Below are 27,894 nucleotides of genomic sequence, written 5' to 3'. Positions count from 1 at the left end.
CTCCACACACTCGTTGGTCCATGTCTCTTTCCTAGGATTTTGGTTTTTGGCTCACATTGCGGTCCAGGGGACGCGTGATGCCATCGATTATTGCGGAAAAGTAAATCACCCATCAGACAATACAGTTCGTTTTTGACGTATCCACGTTCAGTGACTAAGAAATCGACCAAGTTGGATTGTCCTTTTAGAATAACTCGTCTTTTGTCCTTTCGCGAGACGCATTAATTCGGGTTTTGACTCTCTTTGAGCGCATCTCGGTTTTTAAACGTGGTACGAGTTATTCTTCTAGTCCAATTGTTCGTTATCGTCCATGACTCATTCCCTTTTATTCACGTGGATTCGTGTCTCGATTTTTGGATTACAACGGGATCTTTTGGATCTATCGAGAGACGTAACCATGCGTTTATTTAGTGATGAAATCACTTTTGGATTTTATTTTAGGGAACGGACTCATCGCGTAACGCATTTGTTCTTAGCGTCGAGGATCCGTTTGCTCCTTTTTGCTACGTGAAAGACGGCGAGTCTTATTTTGAGCGCACGGTAACCTTTCGGCTAGCAACAGTTCGTTGTTCCTCCCAATCCTACGGGATATATCATCTTAGTGTGGTTATAGAAAATCAACCTTTCGTTAAATCGCGTGTTTGTTCGAAGCGAGGATATCACCGTTTTCTTTCCTTTAGGCGCGAATTTAAGCAAACACGTATATCGGGCCATATTTCTTGCAGTTTTGGTAACGGTCGAAATGATCGAGTCGTTAGTCAAAACCCGCAGTCTCGTCCATATGGCGCAATTATATGGTTCGGCTTAATTCGGCTTCGAGATTTTAAACAGGGTATACTCTCGTTCGAGGCACGTATTCAACGACATTGGTTTATTTTCTTTAACTACCCTCAGGATTGATATATATCGTAGTCTCGGAATGATTTTGGTCGTTTAGTTCATTTTTCTTTTCTTTTATTTTCTTAGTCATCTTTACGGACACATCCATTTCTCTTAAGAACAACTCGAGGCATAACGTAAAAGCTCGTCTTTTATTCGGAAGGGACGGGCTACTTGTGCAAAACTTTTTTCGTTACAACAGGGTTGTTCGAAACAGAAATGTTCTTCGTTTTCGTTTCGTCATGATCTCGTTTTATCCCAACTTATTTAAAGAATGTGAATAACAGCTACTGTTAATATAGTCTTTTGTATCGAGATGTAACTATCCTTAACACCGAACCGATTCATACTAATACGTGCTTACGTCATAACACATTTCCTGAACATGTGCCTTTGTCGGGACACCGAAAGGGACAAGGCGGGTCGCACATGTTCATTCATATGAGATGACTAAGTCGTCTTTAGTTCAAATTGTTTCGATGTTTTAGGGTAATTAGTATGTCGATTCACGAGTATATATGAACACATCGTCTCATTTTCTTTACCTACTTTAGGATTAGACACGTATCGTGGCGGTTTGAAAACACGAATAGATTCATTTATCACATCAAAAATAGTAACGGGTGATCCTATGGAAACTTCTAAGGCTACTATATGCTGACACGGCTGACCGCGTGACCTCACAGGACCGCACAAATTCGCCCCTAACGAATGGATGGGGACCCTTTGGCGCCTTACTGTAAGGGGGAACTTACACTAGCCTCTTTCGAGCGACGAATGGACTCTCGCTAGAGGTTTTGCGGAAATTACCCAAAGGGTTTGCAACCAATCGTGGAATCAAGCTGCTCGGTAGGACCGGAGCTCGAAGATATGGAAGAGTCGCCACCCACGAATGGGAAAATGAACACCGATCCCTTGTGGGAGACCGGTGTGGGTTCGGGAAACTTAGGTACGAGCCGAGAAGGCTAGCTCCTTTCCGGAGAAAGGCTATTAGGCACCCCGACATCGCCCGGTTATGAACCACCGGCCTCCTACTCAGCATGTTAGGCGATAACGGACTAATCGTATACTTCTTTAAGTTTAAAATTCATTTGAAACCTTTTCTTTCTCTTTTTAGAAACCGTTTTGAGCATATATTATTGGAAAGCCACATTAGTAAAGAATCACCCATTTATATTATACATACACAGAGAAGGGGGAAGAAAGAAGTGGTTTACGACTTTATTAAATGTCATATTGTGTGTTTACTCTATGCTAACTCATTTCCCCAAAACGAGTTCCTTTACATGGTTCGCACCTTAATCGCCGTTGGAACGATTTAGGAGCGTTTTAAAACCCCGCTTGATGAAGTTCACCCGAATCGCCGTTGGAACGACTCGAGTGTTTGAAAACGTTAGGATAAAAACCTTTTAATAGGAAAACATGATTAAACATACAAGTCAATTTTATTTTGTACAAACCCTTTTAGAAAATGATTCAAAAACTCTATTATTCACAAAGAAAACGATTTTAATTACAATGTTCGCTTAATCCGCCTTTGGAACGGATTAAGGTTTTAAAACGTGATGTTTTGGAACCAATTTAGAAATATTAACAAAAATAACTCCATTTATTTACATTAGGAACTTCTAAAAATTCATTAGTGTAAATGATTAAATTGAAAACTCTCTTTTTGTGATTTATTTTCCCCTCTTACTTAATGGACTCTTTACCTATTATGATTATAATAATAAACCCATTTAAACCAAGATTCACACTCAAATAGAGCCCATTTGAAGCCCGGGCCCATGGATGGGCCAGAGGAATAAAGAAAACAATTTAATCATATATATATACATTTAAATCAAAAAGAGAATATGAGAATGAAAGTTAATAAAAAAGGAACTATATAATACATGTATGAAAATACTAGATATAATACATTTATACTTTAAAAATGTGAAAATAGTAAATAAATCTCATAAATAAGAAAATAATCCTTTATCCAAAATAGTTTCATATAATAATCAATAACATAACCCATATACCCCAAAACTACATATATACATAACTAATATAGTTTTAAATATAAAAAATAACATATACCAATATCTACTAATTATTTCCCAAAATGCCCAAGTAAATAACCTTTAAAATAGGATCTAATATAACTCAAATGAATAAAAAAGAACATATATATATACATATACTTATGTTTAAAAATTAAATAAAGAATGATATACAAACATCCTAAATAATTATATACACTAAATATCTAAAATAGTTTGAAAAACATATATTACATAACTATACATATATATATTAAGGATTAAAAGCTTAAAAGTTAAGAAAAAGGGACTGAAATGGCATTTTTTACGTTATGGCAGATTTACCGACGGAAAATCCATCGGTAAACAGCAATTAGTGACAGAAATGGAAAATTACAGCAGCACTCCAATTATTTCCAGATTTATTCAAAAGCTTTAAATTAAATCTAATTCAACCGCCTTGGATTTCCGAACTACCAAAAATGGATCATAGTCAATAAAGGAAGTTCCTAAAACGATGTTTTTTATTTTAAAACATTATTTGGAAATTTCTTTTAGATCCAAAAAAGCTTATAATCTCAACGTTTTTTGATACCCGAACTACCTTTTTATCGGATCATGGTTCGTATTGGGATATCAAAACGAGGTTTTTTATTTTAAAACAAAACCGAATTTTATTCAACACGAAACGAAAATTAAATAAATACGCTAATTAAATAAAACGTGACAAGATAAATGAATAACTAAATAAATAAAAACTATAAAAATAAATAGAAGGAGAAGATAAATAAAATAAAATAAAAGAGTCTAGTCCTCGGATAATACCTTAAATTCGGTATCTGACAGTCGAAGCCGATTGATTCCACGAGTCGCCTTCTTCCGTTTTTTATATTTTTTAGTAAAAATTTAACTTTAGGAAATTCGGAATTTTTGAGAAAAAAATATTTTTCTCAAAAAAAATTCACTTTCTCTCTCTAAAAATGTTTAGAGTGAGAAAGGCTCCAAAATTCCCTCCTCCTTTCATTGGGATCCGTGCCCCTTTTTATAGAGAAACGGGTCCCGAAACAATGGGCGACGCCCGAGTAAAATCGGGCGTCGCCCAAAGCCGTTGGGCGGCCGCCCAAGGCTTGTTGGGCGGCCGCCCAACGATTGTTGGGCGATCGCCCAACGATTGTTGGGCGGTCGCCCAACAGCGTTGGGCGAGCGCCCAACGTGAGGTTGGGCGCGCGCGCCCAACTGCCGTTGGGCGCTCGCGCCCGCCTACCGTTGGGCTTCCGCCCGACGCGGTCGGGCACTCGCTCAACGGCCGCCGGGGCGCATCTTACGTCGTCGGGCGTGCACGCCCCGCGGCTGTCGAGCTCGCGCTCCGTGTCGTCGGGCGTTCATGCGTCGTGACCGCCGAACGCGTGTTCCGCGCTGCCGGGCGCACACGCCTTGTGGCTGACGAGCGCGCGTCCCGTGCCGCCAAGCTTGTGTCTTGCTCGGACACCGAGCGCGTACCATTCATGGTTGGATGCGTGCGTCCGACAGACGTCGAGCGCGCGCTTTGCGTCGTCGAGCGTGCGTCCGACTGTCGTCGAACGCGCGCCAGCCGCCGCTAAGCACTCGCACCGTGCCGTTAAGCATTCGCGAGCTATCCAATCGACAACAGCGACCGACCGTAACTTATTTATTTATTTTTTTTTTTTGAAACTTTCAGAATCAATCGCTTCCACCGTCTTGTTTTCAGGTTTTCGTCACAGGTCCTCCGACTCGGTGTCTATAGTGGGGAAAGTGATTCAGAAGAGGAGGAAGACACACTTAAAGTTCCAGTATATCTTTTTCTTTAAGTGTATCTACCTGGGCGGATCTCTTAGACTGATCTCCTTAGACGGATCTCCTTCGACGGATTCCTTTGATGGATCTCGTCGATGGATCTCCTTTGACGGATCTCCTTCGACGGATTCCTTTGATGGATCTCGTCGATGGATCTCCTTTGACGGATCTCATCCACGGATCTCTTCGACGAATCTCCTTCGACGGATCTCTTTGATGGATCTCTTCGACGGATCTCCTTTGAAGGATCTCTTCGATGGATCTCTTCGACAGATCTCCTTTGACGGATCTCCTTTGACGGATCTCCTTTGATGGATCTCGTCGGCGGATCTCCTTTGGAGGATCTCTTCGATGGATCTCTTCGACGGATCAAATCGACGGATCTCTTCGATGGATCTACTCAACGTATCTACTTCAGTGTATCTACTTCGACGTATCTCCTTTAAGCATCTACCTGGGCTGATCTACTTCGAAGTGTCTACGTTGATGTATCTCCTTCTGGTATCTACTTGGACGGATCTACTTCGAAGTGTCTACGTTGATGTATCTCCTTCAGGTATCTACTTGGGTGGATCTACTTCGATGTGCCTACGTTGATGTATCTCCTTCAGGTACCTACTTAAACGGATCTACCTCGATGTGTCTACGTTGATGTATCTCCTTCAGGTATCTACTTGGGCGGATCTACTTCGATGTGTCTACGTTGATGTATTTCCTTCAGGTGTCTAGTTGAGCGGACCTACTTCGACGTATCTACATTGGCATATCTACTCATCGACGTATCTACTTCCAGTATCTACTTGAGTGGATCTACCTTGGCATATCTATTCATTGTATTTCTGTCGATGTATATCTACTTCGACCCAGATTGGCGGATCTCACTCTACATTGAATCATGTCAGATCATATTCAGATGTGGGCAATACGAACAACATGTGCACCTAATGACGTGTACCGGATGAATAACTGAGGCGGGTCCTAGATATTACTTCCTTTACAAGGAGTGAACTTTCCTTCCTTGTTTAAGGAATGATAGTTGCAAGCTTTCCTTCCTTAAACAAGGAAGGATATACATTCTGCCTATTTAAGTTTTCTTTCCTTCACAAGGAAGAATATACACTTACCTATTTTACCCTTTATTTTCTTTCTTTAGTTGTAACCCTAGTAGGGGTAATTATGTCTTTAGTTTTCTTTAGGGGAGTATTTAAACCCCATCTTTGTAAGGATATGCAACTTTTTATCAATCAAAATATATCTTCTCTTTGAGAGTGTTTTTAGGGTTCATCCCTCTTAACAATGGAGATTTCTAATTCCTTCAAGTTTAGCTTGTAAATCTGGAGGTTTCACGGCTCCTTCAAGTTTAGCTTGAGAATATCTTTGGTAGTTTACGATTGAAAACTATCGCCCGTTACCCGATCTGTATCAAAGATTCCATGGAATAACTATTCCGTAAAAAACATTGACCCAAAGGTAGGAATAACTATTCCCCTCTATTCCGCGAACCAAATGAGTCCTATATGTATGTAAGTGAGACTAAAGCCCATGTGAGATAAGATAATTGGAAATGGGTTCAAATTCCATTTTTTGCTTTTTTTTTTTAAAAGTAAATTACTTTTGGGGTTTCCACGTAACTTTTCTAAACTTCAGATCATTCACATCTATGGATGTAATTGAACTTAGTCACTCAAAGTAATTTATGTAATTTATGTCTAATTTTTTTTTGATAAAAAATAAATTTTATAAGAGCAATAATCATTTTGCAACTGAATGCTAACTAAAGACAATTTCACATTCACTTTTCATGAGATAAAATTAAGTGAAATTATGTGAGATAATGTATATTAAACCTGTTAGGAAATTTAATCTCATTTCCCATAAGTTGCAATTATATGATTTTTTTTATAAAAATACAATTTCAATTCTTAAAACTCAACTAAAATATGATGAATTCTTGGAATTAATATTTCATAATGATTTTAATAAAAATTAAATAATATGTTTAATAATTTGATGAAAATTAAACTATATACTTAATGATTGGATGAAGATAATAAATGATAATTAATATTAAAGATCATATTTTTATGAGAAAATATTTTTACTGAACTTATGCATAAACGTAACGTAACGTAACGTAACGTAACGTAACGTAACGTAACGTAACGTAACGTAACGTAACGCAACGCAACGTAACGAACGGAACGTAACGCAACATCACGTAACGTAACGTAACGTAACGTAATGTAAGATAACATAACGTAACTGTTGGGGGCTAATTAAATTTTTTGTGTTTTAGCATAGGTTATAATTTTTAGTCTATAGTTATTTTATTTTAATTAAATTCATTTTGCAATAAAATAAAAATGTGATAAAAAATAGAAAATAATATCAAAAGATTATTATAAAAAGAAAATAAAAATAAAAAGAAAAGAAAAAGAAATAATAAAAATCAGGGAAAAATTTGCACAATTTTTTCAGTAACCCGTCCAGCAACTTCGACGATGAAAACGGACCCCGAAACGGCAAGATATCAGACAGTTATAATTTTTTGTAGAAAGTTCGGGATGTTAGCTTTCCGGAATGTCAAAAACGGAGCAAAACGGAGCTGGTAGAATTTTTCAACAAGAAGCAGTGCTGAAAAACGGGTTTGAATATGTCTACACATTACAGGAACGTATTTGACGGCATTACCTCCATTCTTCCAACTCCCAACTCAGCCATTTTCTTTCTTCAACTTATGGGAAGGTAATAGGATCATGGGTGAGAAATTCAAGGGCCACTAACATGGGATTTGTTACCCAAAATCCTATAAATAGAGCTTAACACTTTCATTCCAATCCCCACTCAAAAAATCAATCAAACACATACAACTCAAATTTGTCTCTCAAATTCTCTGCCAAAATCGGCCTCTTTATCAATCCTTAGATTCGTAGAAATCGTTCTTTAGCATCTAATTAGTCTAAACAAGGTCTCAATTCCCAGAATTAGTTCTTTAATCTTCAGTTCCTCAGAAAAGCTTTCAATTTTCAGAAACTTTAAATCCGAAATTCTCTTAGTTTAATCAACCAATTCTCAAATCGTTTTTTGCAATCTCTTAGTTAAGTCAGTAAAATCATTACCCAATCCTCGGTTCAAGCTTTCTTAGTCTAAACCAAATTTCGCCATTGTTAAGTTCTTCAAAGCTTCAACCATTTTCCGTGAAACCAAGATCACCGAAACCCCATTTTCGAGTCATTCTTAGTTTACACACCTATTCCAAATCATATTTGGGAACTTTTTACTGATCTCAATCAATTAAAAAGACCCAGAAACAAGCTTTTGAGTTTTTCATCATTGAAAAATTCATCAAACAACCTTTCTGGTGAGCCGTTTTCCAAATTTTATTTAGAGTTCGTTAGCTGATCGTTTTAGCCCAAGTTAATTTTAATCTCTTTATTGACATCAATTCTAGAACTCTCAATTTTTATTTCATAAAAAACGACATCCTATAGCCTTCTAAATCGCCCCTAAAGTACCCTCCACGAAACAGAATTAAGCTTTTGGTTTTTTCAACCATCAAACAATTATTCTGTCGCCCAATTTTCAATAATTTATTCCGACTCATTTACTCGATCTTTTTTAGAAATTCCAGTTCCAAACCTTTCCTTCGCACACTAACTTTAAATACTAGCCTTTGTTTCGCTATAATCCGACCTCTACAGCTCCCGAAATTGAGCTCGAAAGTCCCACATAAGCATCAATTTAGTCCCATTTTGCTGTTGACTTGGTGGTAAATTTTTGCTCAAGTCCCTGAACTCTCCGAATTACTTCAAATTCGCCCAGCACTACCCGGACAACGCAACAGCCCCCGAGCCGATTTTCTGGAGGTCCAATCCTCAATTTCACGCATCCCAACGACATCAAAGAGATCGGTTAATTTTATTTCATCCCGTATATATTTGTTTTTGTGACCTATTTACATTTCTAGCTTTAAAGTTATTATTTCTTTTTAAGTTGTAATTTTTTAATGCTTTATTATTATTTGTAATACAAAAAATATTGAAAAATATTTACAAAATCAATAAAAATATAAAAGAAAATTAAGAAATTTATATCTTTGTGTTGTTTTATTGCCTTTATTTTTAGTACTTATCTTAAAAATTGTTTTTCCGACCGACCTGTCAAGTAACGTCGGGGCCCAAAACCGTTGTTTTTATTTTCAGTCCTTGTAACGGTCGTCAATCGCTTTTCGTTTAGAATTCAAGAAATTTAGACGCATTTTATTTATTTACTTCATTCAATTACCATTTTACCCTTTGAGAACTAGCTTCTCTGGCACGCCCGCATTATTTTTACCATTTTTAATCCCCGCAAACACGTATCAAGGTTGAAAATTCGGATATTTCGAAAATATCGCCAACAGTAACGTAACTTAATAAAACATAGCGTCAATTATCGTAATATAATGCAAAATAGAGTTATAATATATATAAAGCGTAACGTAACGTAACGCAACACAACGTAACGTAACGTAACGTAACGTAACGTAACGTAACGTAACGTAACGTAACGTAACGTAACGTAACGTAACGTAACGTAACGTAACGTAACGTAACGTAACGTAACGTAACGTAACGTAACGTAACGTAACACAACGCAACGCAACGTAGCGTAACTTAACGAAACGTACCGTACTGTAACGTAACGTAACACAACGTAACGTAACGTAATGTAACACAACGATACGCAATGTAACGCACGTAACATAACGTAACGTAATGTAACGTAACGTAATGCACGTAACGTAACGCACGTAACGTAACGTAACGTAACGTAACGAAACGGAACGTAATGAAACGAACGTAACGTAACGTAACGCAACGCAACGCAACGTAACGCAACGTAACGTAACGCAAAGTAACGTGACATAACGTAACGTAATGTAACGTAACGTAACGTAACATGACGTGACGCAACGTAACGTAACGAAACGTGACGTAATGTAACGCAACACAACGCAACGTAACGTAACGTAACGTAATGTAACGTAAAGCACGTAACGTAACGTAACGTAACGTAACGTAACGTAACGTAACGTAACGTAACGTAACGTAACGTAACGTAACGTAACGTAACGTAACGTAACGTAACGTAACGTAACGTAACGTAACGTAACGTAACGTAACGTAACGTAACGTAACGTAACGTAACGTAACGTAACGTAACGTAACGCACGTAACGTAATGTAACGCACGTAACGCACGTAACGTAACGTAACGCAACGTAACGTAGCGTAACGCAACGTAACGTAACGTAACGTAACGTAACGTAACGTAACATAACGTAACGTAACGTAACGTAACGTAACGTAACGTAACGTAACGTAATGTAACGTAACGTAAAGTAACGTAACGTAACGTAAAGTAGCGTAACGTAACGTGACGGAACGTGACGTAATGTAACGTGACGCAACGTGACGCGACGTAACGTGACGTAACGTCACGTAACGTAACGGAACGTGACGTAACGTGACGGAACGTGACGCAACGTAACGTAACGTGACGCGACGCAACGTGACGTGACGTGACGTAACGTGACGTAACGTGACGTAACGTGACGTTGTAACGTAACGTAACGTAACGTAACGTAACGTAACGTAATGCAACGCAATGCAACATAATTCAACGCAACGTAACGCAACGCACCACTATGCAACGTAATGTAACGTAACTTAACGTAACGTAAATTAGCACGACTTAACATAACGTAACCTAAATTAATACAACTTATCGTAACGTAGCTTAACACAACATAACGTAAATAATATAACTTAGCATAACTTAACCAAACTTAACGTAATACAAATTAGCGCAACTTAATATAACTTAACATAATGTACCTAAGCGTAAAGTAACTTAATGTATCTTTAGTGTAATGTAACGTAACGTAACGTAACATGACATAATATAACATAATGTAACGTAAATTAGCAAAACTTAACGTAATGTAACCTAAATTAGCACAACTTATCGTAACGTAACTTAACATAATGTAACATAACGTAATGTAACTTAGTGTAACTTAACCGAAGTTAACATAATACAACTTAGCATAACTTAACGTAAGATAACTAAACGTAAAGTAACTTATCGTAACGTAACGTAACGTAACGTAACGTAACGTAACGTAACGTAACGTAACGTAACGTAACGTAACGTAACGTAACGTAACGTAACGTAACGTAACGTAACGTAACGTAACGTAACGAACGTAACGTAATGTAACGTAACAAAAATTAGTGCAACTTAACGTGACGAAACCTAAATTATTGCAACTTATCATTATATAACAATGTCACGTAATAATGTAACTTAGCATAACTTAACCAAACTTAACATAATACAACTTAGTGTAACTTAAAACAACTTAACGTAACGTAACTAAGCGTAATGTAACTTAACAGAACATAGTGTAACATAAATTAGCACAACTTAACGTAATGTAACCTAAATTAGCACAACTTATCATAACGTAACTTAACATAATGTAATGTAACTTATTGTAACTTAACCAAACTTAATGTAATACAACTTAGCGTAACGTAACGTAACGTAACGTAACGACATACGTTACTTGTCACGTCCATGCCTAAAAATTTCAAATCTCTATTTTAAGAACTAGATTATAATATACTTCTTTTGAAGTATTAATCAATTTTGAATTTAAAGATATTATTGGGTTTAATTTAACGATTGGTGTAAATTAAAGCTTTTAGGTAAGTTTTATGAAAGATATAAATTAAAAGGATCAAAATAAAAAAATAATTCAATATACAGGTATATGAGAGAGGGGTAATGTACAATTTAATTACATTAAAATAATAAAAAAATAAATAAAACTAAACAATAAAATACAATAAACAAACCTTACCTTACGTGGCAATGGCTCGGGGAGGTTAAAAACACTTATTACAAGTGTATTTCATATTGTGCATAGTATGACTCTTAACACCTTAACTTAACATATATGATTATATCTTATATATTTAATTTAACTTTACCTTAAAAGGTATTAAAAAAAACGGTTAAGGTGTAAAAATACCCCTAACGTTTTGGGTCAGGTGCAATTTTACCCCTAACGTCTAAAATGGTGCAAGTTTACCCCTAACGTTTGTAGCCAAGAGCAATTTTACCCCTAACGTTGGTAATTTGGGTCAATTCCAGACACTATTATAAAACACGGATATTTTTATTCATTATTTTGCACCAATTGCATATCAATTCATTCTAAAAAAAAGATTTCATGTTTTTTGTAATTTAATAATAAAATTGGGAGATTATTGTTTACAAATTCGGTGAATTTTTTTGTCTAATTCGTACAAAAGACAGTATATTTTTTATTTTATTATTTTTTTTTTCACATCCCAACATATGTTTATGATTTGTTACTGATAAAATGACGCACATGTAAAGTGTAGATGACAAGATTCATGACCGAGAAGACAGTTTGATGAATTATTTCTGAAATTGACCCAATTTATCAACGTTAGGGGTAAAATTGCTCTTGACTACAAACGTTAGGGGTAAAATTGCACAATTTTAAACGTTAGGGGTAAAATTACTCTTGACCCAAAACGTTAGGGGTATTTTTGCACCTTAACCCTAAAAAAAAGAATGGTTTAAAGCATTATTTAATTTAAACTTTACCTTTTATTAAAAAAAAATGGTTTAAAGCATTATTTGGCCCATGATCTATATATTTAAAATTATGTCATTTGACCTCTGGCATATTATTTGGTTATATTTGACCCTTGACCTATCACATTTAGTGAAATTTCATCTAATTTGTATGAATATTTAACGGAATCGTTATCTCATTGATAAGTAATGATATTTTGACATTTAAACTTGAAACGTGATATTCCTTAAAGTTTTTTTTCAACATTATGTGGAAATAATTAATTAGATTAAAAAAACAAAAAAAACAAATCCTAAATTAAAATATATTAAGTTTAAGTGTCAAAACAGTGTTACTTATCAATAAGATAATGATTCGGTTAAGTATGAATCCAAATTGGGTGAAAGTTCATCAATTTGGGATACATCAGGGACCAAATGTGACCAAATAATAAGTCATGGGTCAAACGATAAAATTTTGAATACATCAAGGCCAAAAAGAAAAGAAAACAAGAGAGGGATGGATGGATTTCATCTTCTTACTCTATCTGTCGATCAAAAATCAGAATCTTCCACACCTTGCTCTCTCTCGATTAAAATCAAACCTCCATGGGGATCGGTGTCTCTCTCAGATGGCCACCTATGGGATGCGGTCAGTTCCCTCCTCCCTATTCTCAGAGAGCCATGCTCCAATTTACGGCGGTGATAGTTTCTAGTGATTTCAAGTTGTTCTTTCGACTTTCATGTTGTCTTAGTGAGATAGGTCTCACCAATCGGTATCCTAAGACTTTTTCTAGGTTTCCCCTTGGCCAAATCTTGACATGCAAGTAAGGAGATAAATCGTTCTAGTTGTTCAGGTTCTATCTTTTTACGATAAATCGTCCTTGTCATTACGTTTTTCCTTTTACGAATTTTTGCTTACAGTTGCGTATGGATGTTGTTATTCTTTGAAATTTTAACTGAGAGTACATGTTAGTGACTGTTCCGTTTGGGGTTTGGATCAAAATAAGGAGGAAGATGACCTCCTATACGGGTTTGCTGAGTGTGGTTTTAAAGATATTATTTTCTCTAGTTGGTTCTGTTCAGTAGGAGTCAGCGGGTTCTGAGTCTGATTTCTTCAGTAGAGAGAATCGTTTCAGACGTAGACTTTGAGCGGGTTTTTAATCCGACTTTTTCGGTAGAGATAGTCATTTCAGACTTAGACTTGGAGTGAGTTTTGAATAAGCGTCCTTTGAGACTTAGACGTTTAAATTGGTTTCATTGATAAGATTGATAAAAATGGATTCATTATTGTGTTAGACATTTGAATCGGTTCGTTTGATAAAAGACTCGTGTTAGACCTTGGGTTAATTCATTGGAAAAAATGATTCAAGTGATAAAAATATTCGGGTTATATTTATAGTTTGATTCGTCATTTTAAGACGTAAGATGATTTTGAATCGGCTTTGTCAGGTAGAACGAGTAGGTTAGACTTAAAATGTTGGTTGGGGTTAAAAAGACATTTGGACTTAAATTGAATTCGTATAGTGAAAAGAATCGTTTGGACCTTAAATTGAATTGGTTCGAGAGTTGTCAATGGAGTAAAATAAATTTGGCTAATCACGTGAAAATAACAAGTATGATAAATAAATAAAAATAAATAGTACGAAATTATGTACATATACAATATATACACACATAAATATATGAGAATATGTAGTTAACTATATACCGTGAATAATTTAACTCGAAAGATTAATTGCATTAATAATTTTATCAATTGATTTAAGTTATGGAGATTTCAGTATAAATGAAAACTAGTTACTATAAAGCTTTTAGAACTACGAGGGTTTGATTCCCGATTTAAAGATTGCAAGACGTTCGGGATACGTAGGAAGCTTTATAGAATTATCAAGTTCAAGTCAAATAAATAAATAAACTTTAAATTGTCCGAATAAATTTTTATCTATTAGAAAATAGGTTCACCTTTTAGAATGATAGGCGTTGGTTATATTGTCTTATCTTGTTTTCCGTTCATACCCGGTGCCGTTTATGGTCGGGTTTAATATTTTAATATCAGAGACTAGGTTATATTCTTCGGATCTAATGTGGTTAATCATTGGGAATATGAGTGTTTAGTAATCTTAAAAACTGTTTGAAAAAGAATAATTAAGATTGATAATCTAAGTTAACCGTTAAAAACAAAAAAAATTGAAATGAAAATGAAGGAAAAAAAGAAAAAAAAAAGAGGTTTGGGAGAAATGTATATTTAGCTTTAATTTAAATGGTTGAAATTTAATTCGTAATGTTTCCAAGCAAAATCAATTTTAATAATATGTTTCTAAAAATTTGAAAAAATTGGTTTGACTGTTATTTAACGGTCAAACATCAATTATGTCTAAGATATTTAATAATGTAGTACTAATATAGTTATAAAAAAACCTCTAATTAATTTTTTTTGTTAAACGTATGAAATGCTTATGGTATTACCAATATAATTACAAATAACCAATAAAAAAATGTACTTTGAATTATCTGATTCGACACCTAAATAATAGTTGGGATGTATAGGCTCGGAGCATATTAATAAAAGTGATAAAGCAAGGGTGTTGTTAAACATAGCCTCAATTTTCCACTCTACTCTCGTGAAATAACGAAAATACCCTTTCAGGTGTTGAGGTGGGAAATCATCATTTTTTTCCTCTCCCGACACGCGGGCGTGAGGGAATCACGCCTCACCTTGTGGTGAGACGTGTGTATATCACGCCTCACCTTGTGGTGAGGCGTGTGGCTATCACGTTACGGAGGTGGACGCAAAGCAAGGGGTCAGATTAGGTAACTCAAACTAAAGCCGGGGCTGAATGAGAACCTTAGTAGAGCGGTTACAACCGTACTTTATTGCTTCCCTTCAGCCTTCATCATTCATTTCCAGACCTTGGCTTGGAAACATCCATGTCATACCGAATTAGTTGCAGGTAAGTAAGAAGTTAGTTGCTTTCCCTATTCCTCCAAACTCAATAAATAATACTAAAATTATAAATAATACTCAACTATAAATAATATTATACTATAAATAATACTTCAATTATAAATAATACTATACTATAAATAATACTAAAATCTTAAATAACACTCAAATATAAATAATACTCAAACTATAAATAATACTATACTATAAATAATACTAAAATTTTAAATAATACTCAATTATAAATAATACTAAAATTATAAATAATACTAAAACTATAAATAATACTAAAATTTTAAATAATACTCAAATATAAATAATACTAAAACTATAAATAATACATGTACTAGCAAAGCGACCATCCCTACGCTGTCTACTCGAGCCCTGGGTTGGCTGCACATCATCATCACCATAAGATCCTGGCCGTCGCTGTGCCTTAGCTAACTCCTGAAAATACTCGTCGACAACGTCAATACCAGGATCTTGGTCTCCTAAATCATCTGCCTCCTCTCCCCCAAACTCGGGCTGATCCAACAGATGTTGCTCTATCGAAGCCCCCCTGCACCTGCTGCGTCCCAGTCCCTCTCCGTCTACGACCTGATATATCAATACCACGCCGTCTCGTATGATGTGGTGTATCATCCTCCTCATACATATCTAGCTGCCTATCTGCTGACAGGATAGATTTTCCCGTTACAGTCTCCCGCTCCATCTACACATATTCACCACATTATTTAACTAAATTTAACTAAAGTTAACAAAATAAAAATTTAACTAAACTAAATTAAACAAAATAAATTTTACAACATCAAAATTGAACTAAATTAAATTAAACAAAATAAAATTTACAACAACTAAATTTACCTATAATTAACAAAATAAAATTTACAACATAAAAATTTAACTAAACTAAATTAAAAAAAATAAAATTTACAACAACTAAATTTACATATAATTAACAAAATAAAATTTACAACATACCATTTACAACATAAAAATTAACAAAACGAAATTAAACAAAATAAAATTTACAACTACTAAATTTAACTAAAATTAACAAAATAAAATTTACAACATAAAAATTAACAAAAATAAAAATTATAATCAAATCAATAAAATAAAAATAACAATAATTAACAATAATAAAAATTATAACAAAATTAAAATTTAATTAAAAAAACCAAAATTAAATTCACATAGGTGAGGGCGTGAGACCATCACGCGTCACTACAGGTGACGACGCATGTGTCACGTCAGTGACTAAATTTCTAGAATTTATATTTTAATATTAGTATATATTATAGAAAGATGGAGGATCAAAAGTGATATTAGCCAAATTTGAGACATACATTTCAAACGTTCCAAGAGGTGGGTTTTGTCTGGTTTGGTTTTATATTTATTAGTTTTCTTTTCTTTTCTTTTTTTATTCCTTTTATATTTATCAGTTTTCTCTGAACCGTTTCTCCACCGTTTCTTTGATTTACGGAGATTCGACCGTCCGAGTCACTCGAAATTGGAACCATAGCATCCTTATGCATAGATCTAAGTCCTAACCGAAGAGTTTTTGAGTTTCGACAATGTTTGGAGGGAAACGTCTTAGATAGAATTTAGAGGAGAATTGAACGGGTGTGTTTTCTTCAATTAATAGCCAAGGTAAGTAACTATCGACTATATTTTGAGTTTTATGTATACAGATATATATATATAAGCAAAGAATTTCCAGAAAATGATATGTTAAGGTTATACAAGAATTTTATAAAATTTGGGTTTTTCACGATTTTGCTTTTTATTGTGAAATTATGGTTCAAATGAAGCTATTGACTATACTTCTATGTGAATTTCAGATTTTACTTGATTATGTTGAGTTAAGGCTTCATCTGATTGATTTACATATATACATATATGTTTTTGGTTTCAATGTATATATATATTGAATAAAATGAATTTGATGATTTCTTACGAATTGTTTTTGGGTTGAGAAATCTGTTGTGGTTCTGGTTGTTATTATTTTGGATTGAAGTCCAAATATGATTTTTATGAGTTGTGTGATATTTCGAAAGATTAAATAGTTTTGTCCATCTAGGATTGCCCGAGGTAGGAGTTGTATTTGTAAGACCATATCTAATGGCGATATGGCCAGAGTGCACGGCTGGTAGTCCTAACTGTTAGGCAAGGAACGAGATATAAATGAGATATCTCGATATTGTTATGATTGTATGATCTACACGGGTGGAATTCAAGGATGGATACAATATTATATATTTTATATGTTTTTGGTTTACTACTTTGACTATATTATGAACTTAAGTTTTGAGTATATTTTATAAGGTTTGATGATTATATGATAAACTTAAGTTTTGAGTATATTTTATAAGGTTTTGATTAAATCCCTTTATAAACGTATATATGTAGCTATGTTAAGTAAAGATGGTTTTTATAGCTGATAGTTTCTTACTGAGATTTTTGTCTCACGTTTTTAAATGTTTTAATGTTTTTAGGTGAGAAAGTACAGGATATAGAGCAGGTTACCAACCGGTTAGGCGAGGTTTGGAAGTTGGCTGCTTATTGTTCGAATTATGGTTAGAACTTTGGTATTGCAATTGTAATATAATGATATTTGGATACATTGGAGACTCCTACGTATTGATTATGATCTTTCTATTTCACGCCCGATGCCGATTGAGGTCGTTTAGGGTCGGGTGTGACAGCATGAATATATATCACGCGGTCGCCTGTGGTGAGGCGTGAGGCTATCACGCCTTCACATGTGGTGCAGTGTGATATTCATACGCCGCACTAGAGGTGACGACGTGATGGCCTCACCCCCACCCCCCGATTCCGGATTCCCCCAACATCCAAATCCGATCCAAAAATCATCCAAAAAAAAAAATTAAACATAATTTCGTACCATTAGTTCTTTTCCTTTACCGCCCCTCCCCCGATCCATGTTTTCGTTCATAAATTAGTCCGGATTTGATCCAAGAGAGTTTAGGGTGTTTGAGCGGTTTTGAGAATTTTCAAATTTGTCCAAAGGGTATTTCAGTCTATTTTCGAGACTAGGTGTGAAAATCAATGGCTAGGTATAGTAATTTACTAAAGCAATTGCTTAAAAATTAATATTGCTTTGCTGTAGTAATCTCTTGGCTAGATCAAACACATTTTGTGCAATCCATGGTATTATTACTGCTTAATGCATATTAGGGATATGTAAAATTCATCGTTACAATTCCGTCATGTGATTGTATGGTTTTATTATTTAACCCGATAATGTAAACTTTAGATTCGTATATCTAACTAAGGTGCTAATTGATACAGATCGAAATCGGACGTGAAAGTTTTAATCGTAAATCTGTAAAGATATTTCTTCTCAAACCTAACTTAAAAGAATTAATCCTAAAAAACAAGTTGATAAAGTTTTAATGGAAGCTAAAATTGATTCATTTGATAAAAGTGAAGTTTCCTCATAAATAAGGAGGTTTATATACCTTCCCTAAAGCTGTGCAAAAGTACTAAAATATCTCCACTAGGCTTACAACTTGAAAGGATAAAGATAGGGACACTATGGGCAGTCGGCCCTGGGCTATGAAACGAGGGGCGCCCGCCCAGGGCTCATAACGGTCAGGAGAAAAAAAATATTTATATAGTGTAGATATAAATAAAGAAATGAATATTTAATATTAGAATTAATTGATTGAGTTGGTATGGGGAGTTGCCTAATAATTCTATTTTAACTTGAGGTTGGAGGTTCAAACCTCATTCTTTCTATTTTTTTAATTACTTTCAAATATATTTTTCCTCCCCCACCTCATTTTATCACTATTAAATATATTTTTTTCCATTTATTTACTTTAATGAATTGTTATTATAATTTCCATGTTTCTTTAAATTTAAATTAACAATTTATATATTCAATTTAAATTTAAATTTAATATATTTATTTATTTTTTGCAATTTTACATGACACAGATACTTGTTATTTTGGTACATAAATAATTCTAGTTAGTATACTCGTTACTTCTGCACTACTAATTTATGAGTTGATGCAATTTCAAGCCTAGTTGATTAAAAATGAGTTTTTTCCATTATCACAAATAATTCTAGTTAGTATACTCGTTACTACTACACTACTAATTTATGAGTTGATGCAATTTCAAGCCTAGTTGATTAAAAATGAGTTTTTTCCATTAACATAAAATACGCAACTTCAAACTATATTGAGTGATCAAAACGGTGGAGGTTGAAGCGATGATAGAATAAGAAATTACACATAAAAGACTTCATTTTCATCAATTAAGCTTGAAACTGTACCAATTGATAAACGTTAGGCTTAAAATTGCACTATTTTGTACATGAATGCTAATTGCTCTCTTCTAATAACTATATTACTAAATTTGTACCTCATTCCTTGTAATATAAAAATCATCCAGCCTCCAACTTAAAAAAATAATAGAATGTATATATAAGGGGCCAAATTTATCATTTCACCCCGGGCCTCTAAAAGTTCAGGAACGACCTTGACTATGGGAGTAGATATGCAAATGGAAAAAATAATAATAAGCCGAACGGCAAAATAATAAATAAGATAATGACATAATAATAATTCAGAGTGTGGCAGCCCTTCGATAAAAGTAAAATAAACAAAAATATATTTTAAACCACATAATGTCAGTTCATTTTTTTTTTTTAATATTTAACCTACACAATTTTAGATAAAAAATAGTAAAGAAAACAAAATAAGTTCAACCAATTATAACTTATCTAACCCATATAATCTAACACATTTTACCCATTTAAAAAAATTATTCCAACCCACATAATCCACCATAACTCATCCAATCCATGAAGTACCTTTTATGGGAAAATTACACAGAAATTCATATTTTAAAAACTATTTACAACTATGTCAAGTCATAATTTTGGATTATGTCAAACTAGTTAAAATCAGTACTTTTAATATATTTAAAGATTAGAATTTATAAATTAGAAGTCTATAATATATTGTTTACGGTTTATAGTTTATGAATTGGAGTCTAGAATCTTTAAATTACTATGTAAAATCATAATATATAGAAAATAATGACATAATAAGAATTAAGTTTGGTGATATGATTTAATTGTAATTTTGTATTTAATTATGATATTCATGTAATTGACCCTAGTTTTATTATATGGGATGGATAAAAATCCAATTATAACCCACCCAACTCAAATTTGAACACCCATGTGAATTATGACTAAACACAATGAACGGGTAAATTACACCCATGGCTACTGAAATTTACCTATTTTAACATTGTGACCACTAAACTTCAATTCTTAACGGTATAGCCATTAAACTTTACACTTTTTAACACCGATGTCCACTCAATTTTAACTAACTCCTCAAAATAACCATTAACGACCGCTAACAACCTCAAGATGAAAATATTCAAGAATGAATGTTGTTCAAAACGACATTTACCATGAAACCATATTTTTAATTTTCAAAAATCACAGTTTTTAGAGCTTTCTCTCTCTAAAAATCCAGTCTCTCTCCTAACCAAACAACATCTAAATGACCTCAAAAACAAAATTTTCAAGAATTAAAGTTCCTTAGAATATCATTAATGCTTCAGATTTTTTATTTTTATACCGCCAACAGTTGTTTTGAAGCGTTGAGCAGCCACAAGTGTTAAAAAATGTAAAGTTCAATGGTCATACTGTTAAAATTACCCCACAATGAACTACAATCATAATATTTGAAAAAGAGAAATACAAGAAATTGTTTTTTAAAACAATGTTAGGGATATGTAACTCTTTGGCTGTCCAAAAGCCACCAAAGAAAGAAAAAACGAAAACTAGTTAGAGGTGTGTTGGTGAATCATAGGAATATATCTTTTCCTAGAAAGATGAAGAATATGAAAAGAAAATAATAAAAGAAATTTTAATGGACACAAGGAAAAGAATGGAGACTAGATACCAAAAAAATATATGTATATAAACAGGTATTGTACCTAGCTATTTTAAATTCCAGCCATAGAAAGAAAGAAAGAAAGAAGTTACTAGATTTTATTTGAAAAATATGTCAACACACAGAAATAATAATCCAGAGCCTCTTATTATTGGGAGAGTGATTGGGGATATTTTAGACCCTTTTACTGCCTCAATTCCCCTCATTATTAATTATAACAAAGAGGTAAATAATAGCTGTGAGATCAAACCCTTCACAAGTTTCAAATCGTCCTAGAGTTGATATTGGTGGAGATGACTTGAGGATTTTCTACACTTTGGTAACTTATTTTTATCTTTTTCTTTTCTTTTTTACCGTTAGAGATTAATATAAGATCTATGATTGGGCCTTACCTATGAGTTTGAGCTTTTAGTTCAATTGATTACATAACATGGTATTCAAACCCTCGACCGTTTAGTCTCAGTGTATCTGATACCATGTTGTAGAACCAATTTGATCAACCAAAAGCTCAGAGCTTATAGTTAAAGGTCCACTTCATATTAATATCTGACAAGTTCATCTTCCTTTATTTTCATCTTTTTTTATGTTTATGTTTATAGGTTATAGTTGATCCTGATGCTCCTAATCCAAGCAATCCACATTTGCGAGAATACTTGCATTGGTAGATATAATCTTCTCTCTTTCTCTTTACCTGGTTCTTAGTTACGCTTATGCGACATCTCATCAAATTATTGGTCCGGTACACCAAAAGCGAATACATGATTGTGTCTAATAGAAAAAATTGGATATAGGAAGACCTTAATAAGCTAAAAAAATTAGAAATTTGGATTTAAAAATGGCCTAACATGCCAAAAAAAATTTAGAAGATTGGATTTAAGGAGGGTCTAACAGGCAACAAAAATTAGAATTTTGGATTTAGAGAGGACCTAACATGCCAAAAATATTAGAATTTTGGATTTAGAGATGATCTAATAGGATCCGAGATAATTATTGGAGTGCTAATTCAATATTCCAACAAAATTTCTTGGAGACAGAAGAGCCGGAACCACCACACCCTCAAATTTTATGGAGACAGGAGGACCGAAACTACCCGTGGTCATGTTGGTTCCAACGGCCGGAGGGGCCCGGACCCCTCCCTGTATCCGCCCTTACGACATACCAATAGCAAATACAGGATTGTGTCTAATAGAAAAAATCGGATTTAATAAGACCCTAATAGGTTAACCATATCAACAAGGCACATCAATGAATCCAATATGCCACCACATTAGTAAAACTAACACCATGAATTTTTTTTTTTGATGCCAAAGGTTAAAATGTTTTTTGCGTTAATTTCAAATAAAATCCTATGATTTTTTCCAGATGATACATATGGTTGGAAATTTTTTTATTTTTCTAAATTTGGTTGATAACGATCTCAAAATGAAATTTTTTAATAATTAAAATTGTTTAGTATCATATTTACTATGAAATCACATTTTTTATTTTTCAAAATGATTAATTTTGGAATTTTGTCTCTTTGAATATTAACTTTCTCTTTGGTAAAAAAAACACCACCTAAATGTTGAAAAATTAAAGTTGCTTAAAATATGATTTAATTCTTCAAAATTTCATTTTAAGGTCATTATGGACCAAATTTAAAAACATAAAACTTTTGTCAATCATAAGTATGTATATCTTCAAAAACAAAATGTGAAAGTACACCGCCAGAGAGATTTTTCGGTAGAGCCATGAAATGCGTAGAGATGAGAAAGAACACCAACGTCAAAAACACTGCGCTTTAGGTTTTCTTCCTACCAGCTTTCGGCTTTCATAACGCTTAACACATCGATGTTCGAGTTTTATCACGAAGCCACGGATACAAGCTTAGTTTTGTATGGGCGTTACCTCGATCAAAAAAGGTGGCAGTCCAGATTTATTTGAATTTGATAAAGATTTAGTTGTTTTTTTTACCATAAAACTACATAATTTCTCTGTACACAAAACAGTGTGATTTTTATTTTTTTCTTTGGTGCTAAAGATGTAAAACAGAACTTTGTTTTTCCACCTCAAAACTACATCATTTCTCTGTACACAAAACAGTATCATTTTTATTTTTTCTACTTAATTTTTCATATATAGTAACCTTATTCTAATGCTAAAATCAAACTATTTTCCAGAAACAATAACTAGTTATCTTTTCACTGGATAATTAGCACCAGAATTCACAAAAAAAAAAAAAAAAAGTTTGGATAATGTTACTAAAAGATTATAAAAGTTTAATCTATCTCAATAAAATCTTTCAAATTTAAATTTGTTTTTATCCTAATAAAGTCACTTTTGATGTTTTTCAATTATTTTTTCATCGGAATTGATTACTTAACATCTCAACATCACGTCAACATCAACTATCATACTTAAAAAAAAATGTAACTAAACATTTTAGTTGACAATCAATATACTACATGGGTTAATTTGTGGGTAAAATTTTAATTGACAATCTCTATGTGATTGGATTAGTTAGTGGTTAATTTTTTTTATTATGTCATACAATATTGAGACATGTGATTAGATGTCATATAATCAACTCCCGTGAAAAAAATGATCGGAAAACATGCAAAGTAACTTTATTTGGATAAAAACAAACTTAAGTTTATAACCTTTTAAAAACATTGTCCATCAGTGCTAATTACCCATCTTGCATTTCTATTTGATTTCCAAAATGCTGCTCTAAAATATCAGTGCCACAAATTTTTTTTTTTTTTTTACTTCCCACAGAAATATCTAGATATTTGGAAAGTGAAAAACATTTAAGATATTTCAATGTTTGCAAGAATCCTATCACATTGTACTGAAAGAAAGTAATGTACCATGATGAAATAAATATCACTGACTACTTGAAAAAAGCATCAACTTTTAATTTTAGAATTATTATTCACTTGGTAGTTTCTTTGTAGAATAAAGGCATAATATCCATTTGACTCCCTAAATTAAGGTTTCAAAGTCAATTAGGACCTTAAACTATCAAAATCATCAATCAGGTCTCTGAACTAATAAAAAATCATCAATTAAGAGCCCGTTTGGTTCAGCTGTTAGCTAATAGCTGTTGCGGTTGCTGTTAGCTGTTTGCAGTTGCAGTAAGCTGTTTGCTGTTTGCAATTGCTGTAAGCTGTTAGCTGTTTAATTACTAGTGTTTGGTAAAATTATATTGAAATGCTGCTGTTCAGATTTAAAATGTCTAAAATGGACATGTTTTAAATTAATCAACAATGAAATTATAAAAGGGAAAATGTGAAAAAAATACCCATAATAATTTTACTCTTAACGTCTAAAATGATGCAATTTTATCTATAACACTGGCAGTTAAGAGCAATTTATCCATAACATTGACAAGTTGGGTCAATTTCAAATATTATTAGAAAACATAGATATTTTATTTCTTATTCTACACCAATTGCACATATCAGTAGTTTTAAAAAGGAGATTTCATAGTTTTTTTTTTGTAATTTATTAATAAAATTGAAAATTAATATTTATAAATTCGGTGAAATATTTGAATTTTTTTGTCCAACTTGTACAAATATTTTTTTTATTTTCTTAAAAAAAATTCATGTCTAATCATATGTTTGTGATCTGTTACTAACGACGATAAAATGGTACACATGTGAAGTGTAGATGACAATATTCATGACCAAGAAGGAAGTTTGATAAATTATTTCTCAAATTGACCCAATTTATCAATGTCAGTGGTGAAATTGATTTTGATTGCCAATATTATGTGTATAATTGCACCATTTTAGACGTTAAAATGTAAAATTGCTCCTAGCTATAAATGTTAGGGGTATTTTTACACTTTATCCTATTATAAAATAAAAAATATGTTACACAAATTAATAAAAATAATCTATATAAAAAATAAAAAATTTATTGAATGCAATAAAAAAATATTCTTCTGGTAATTATTTTCTAGAAATATAAATAATGTTAAAGAATAAACATATTTTGTGGAAATAAAAAGGATAATTTTGTCAATAATAAATAACTACAAACAGCTGTTTATGAAAAGCTCCAAATAGGAGCTTTTCGTGAAACGCTCCAAAATACTGCAGATTTCAGAAAAAATGTTAAACGCTGCGGTTATATAAACATAACCAAACGCTATTTTTCCTGCGGTTTGGAGTGAAACGCTAAACGCTCCTCCGAAAAGCTAAAACAAACACCCCCTAAGTCTCCATTACAAAAAAAAAAATCATCAATTGAGGTCTCGTAGAAAATCATTCGGTTGAACAATTTCATACCTTTTTCCCCAAACCCATTTTGAACTATCACAGAGATTATTACAGTCTATAAAAAATAGTCACAGTTTCTGATTGTAGGATAGGATGAGGACTTAATTGATGATTTTTGTTTAGTTTTGGATCTGATTGATGATTTTAATAGTTTAAGGTTCTAATTGACTTTCGAGCTTTAGTTTCACGACCCAAATGAGTGTATATACCCCGGGGCGGAGACAAGGGGAGCCTTGGGCCTGTCCCTCCGACCGCCGGAACCACCATGACCACGAGTAGTTTCGGCCCCCTATCTCTACAAAATTTGAGGTTGTGGTGGTTCCGACCACACTGTTTCCAAAAAATTTAGATCGGGTGCTGAATTAGCATCCAAAATTGGCACATGTCTTATTAGGCCTACTCTAAATCCAAAATTTCAATTTTTTTTTTGTGTCTGTTAGACACTCTCTAAATCCAGAATTCCATTTTTTTCTATTAGACCCTCTTCTAAATCCAAAATTCTATTTTTTTTGGCTCCTTAAATTTCTAATTTTTTTTTTTTTGCCTATTAGGCCCTTCCTAAATTCGATTTTTTCTATTAGACACAACTTTTTTTTTACATGTTAAGAATCTTAAACACAATATAGGTTAGCTTTGAAAAAATTTACATTGGTACTTAAAAATTGGCTATTGACCATTCTGATTATAACACGTATATATACGAAAAAATTTAAATAAGTTCGATTTAGAAAAAAAAAATTTACTCACCACATGTAAAATCCACCCCAACCGAATAATCCTATATTCGCCACTAATAATACCTAGAATAAATTATAATTTTTACTATTTTTACCACATGATTTTGTAGGTTGGTGACTGATATCCCAGCAACAACAGGGGCAGGTTTTGGTCAAGAAATAGTGTTCTATGAGAGTCCAACACCATTAATAGGAATACATAGATTTGTATTCATATTATATAGGCAATTAGGAAGACAAACAGTGTTTGCACCTGCTTACCGTCATAATTTCAGTTGTAGAAACTTTTCACAGGACTATAATCTTGGCTCTCCTGTTGCTGCTGTTTATTTTAATTGCCAGAGGGAGGGTGGCACTGGAGGAAGAAGACATTACAATAATTAATTAATATTTTCCATGTTCTTGGGTAAATTACATCCATGGCCACTAAACTTTATCCATTTAACATTATGGTCATTGAACTTCAATTCTTAACAGTATAGCTATTCAACATTACATTTTTTTAACACCGGTGCCACTCAACGTCTCAAAACGACCATTGACGGCCTCAAAATAAAAAATTCGAAGAGTTAAATGATATTCTAAAAAGCTTTAATTCTTGAAAATTTTCGTTTTGAGGTCATTTAGGTGTTTTTTTTTGTTAGTAGAGAGTGTGTGTAGAGAGAGAGCTCCAAAAAAAAAGGTGATTTTAGAAAATAAAAAATATGGTTTCATGGTAAATGTCGGTCTGAACAACTTTAATTCTTGAATATTTTCATTTTGAGGTCGTTACCGGTCATTTTGAGGAATTAGTTAAAGTTCAATAGCCACCAGTGTTAAAAAGAATAAAGTTCAGTGGCTACACTACACTGTTAAAAATTAAAGTTTAGTGGTCACAATGTTAAAATGAGTAAAGTTCAGTGGCTATTGGTGTAATTTACTCCTATGTTCTATCTAGTGTTCTCTGTATTATTCTGACACCTTCCAATGTTTAATAACAACAAATAACCTTCCAATGTTTAATAACAACAAATAAAATCAAGTTTGTCATAGAAAGAGATGCCTCTTTGTGATGCCTATTTTAAATCAATTCACTTGAAGGTATTTAATAAAAGTAAAATTAAGTATCAACACCCTGTTCCCCCATCTACAACTTCCATTTATTCCTAGGTTAATTACAAGCAGATGTATTGTGGTTTCCACGATTGGCAAAAATTTTGCATTTCGATTCACGTTGTCAGAAACGATTTTAAAATGAAAATTTTCAAGAGTTAAATAATATTTTAACCAAGTTTAATTCTTCAACTTTTTAGATTTGAATGTCATTTAGGTATTGTTTTTTTATGAGAGAAAATTAATGTTTAAAGAGAGAAAAAATATGGTTACATTGTAAATATGATACTAAACAACTTTAATTCTTGAATATTTTCATTTTAAGGTCTTTATCGGTTAACTTTGGCAAAGTAAAAAAATGCAAAATTTTGCGAAATACAGAATTGCGTTTGCAAAATAAAATAGAACGGATACCTATTTGCAAATCGACGAAACTGCATGACATCTACTTGTAATTTTTTTATTTGTTCCTCTCTTTTTATTTTTGGGAAAATTACAAAATCGGGTCACATGGGAGACCAATT

At 33.2% G+C, this 27,894-nt stretch overlaps 1 pseudogene; it reads left to right on the top strand.

The window, feature by feature from the left end:
• Positions 1-17,020: 17,020 nt before the first annotated feature.
• On the top strand, positions 17,021-26,662 carry LOC136223292 (protein FLOWERING LOCUS T-like; annotated as a pseudogene).
• Positions 26,663-27,894: the final 1,232 nt, after the last annotated feature.

The sequence above is a fragment of the Euphorbia lathyris genome, chromosome 3, assembly GCF_963576675.1.
Source record: "Euphorbia lathyris chromosome 3, ddEupLath1.1, whole genome shotgun sequence".
In the NCBI taxonomy this organism is placed as follows: Eukaryota; Viridiplantae; Streptophyta; class Magnoliopsida; order Malpighiales; family Euphorbiaceae; genus Euphorbia; species Euphorbia lathyris.
This window is presented reverse-complemented; position numbering and strand designations above follow the sequence as displayed.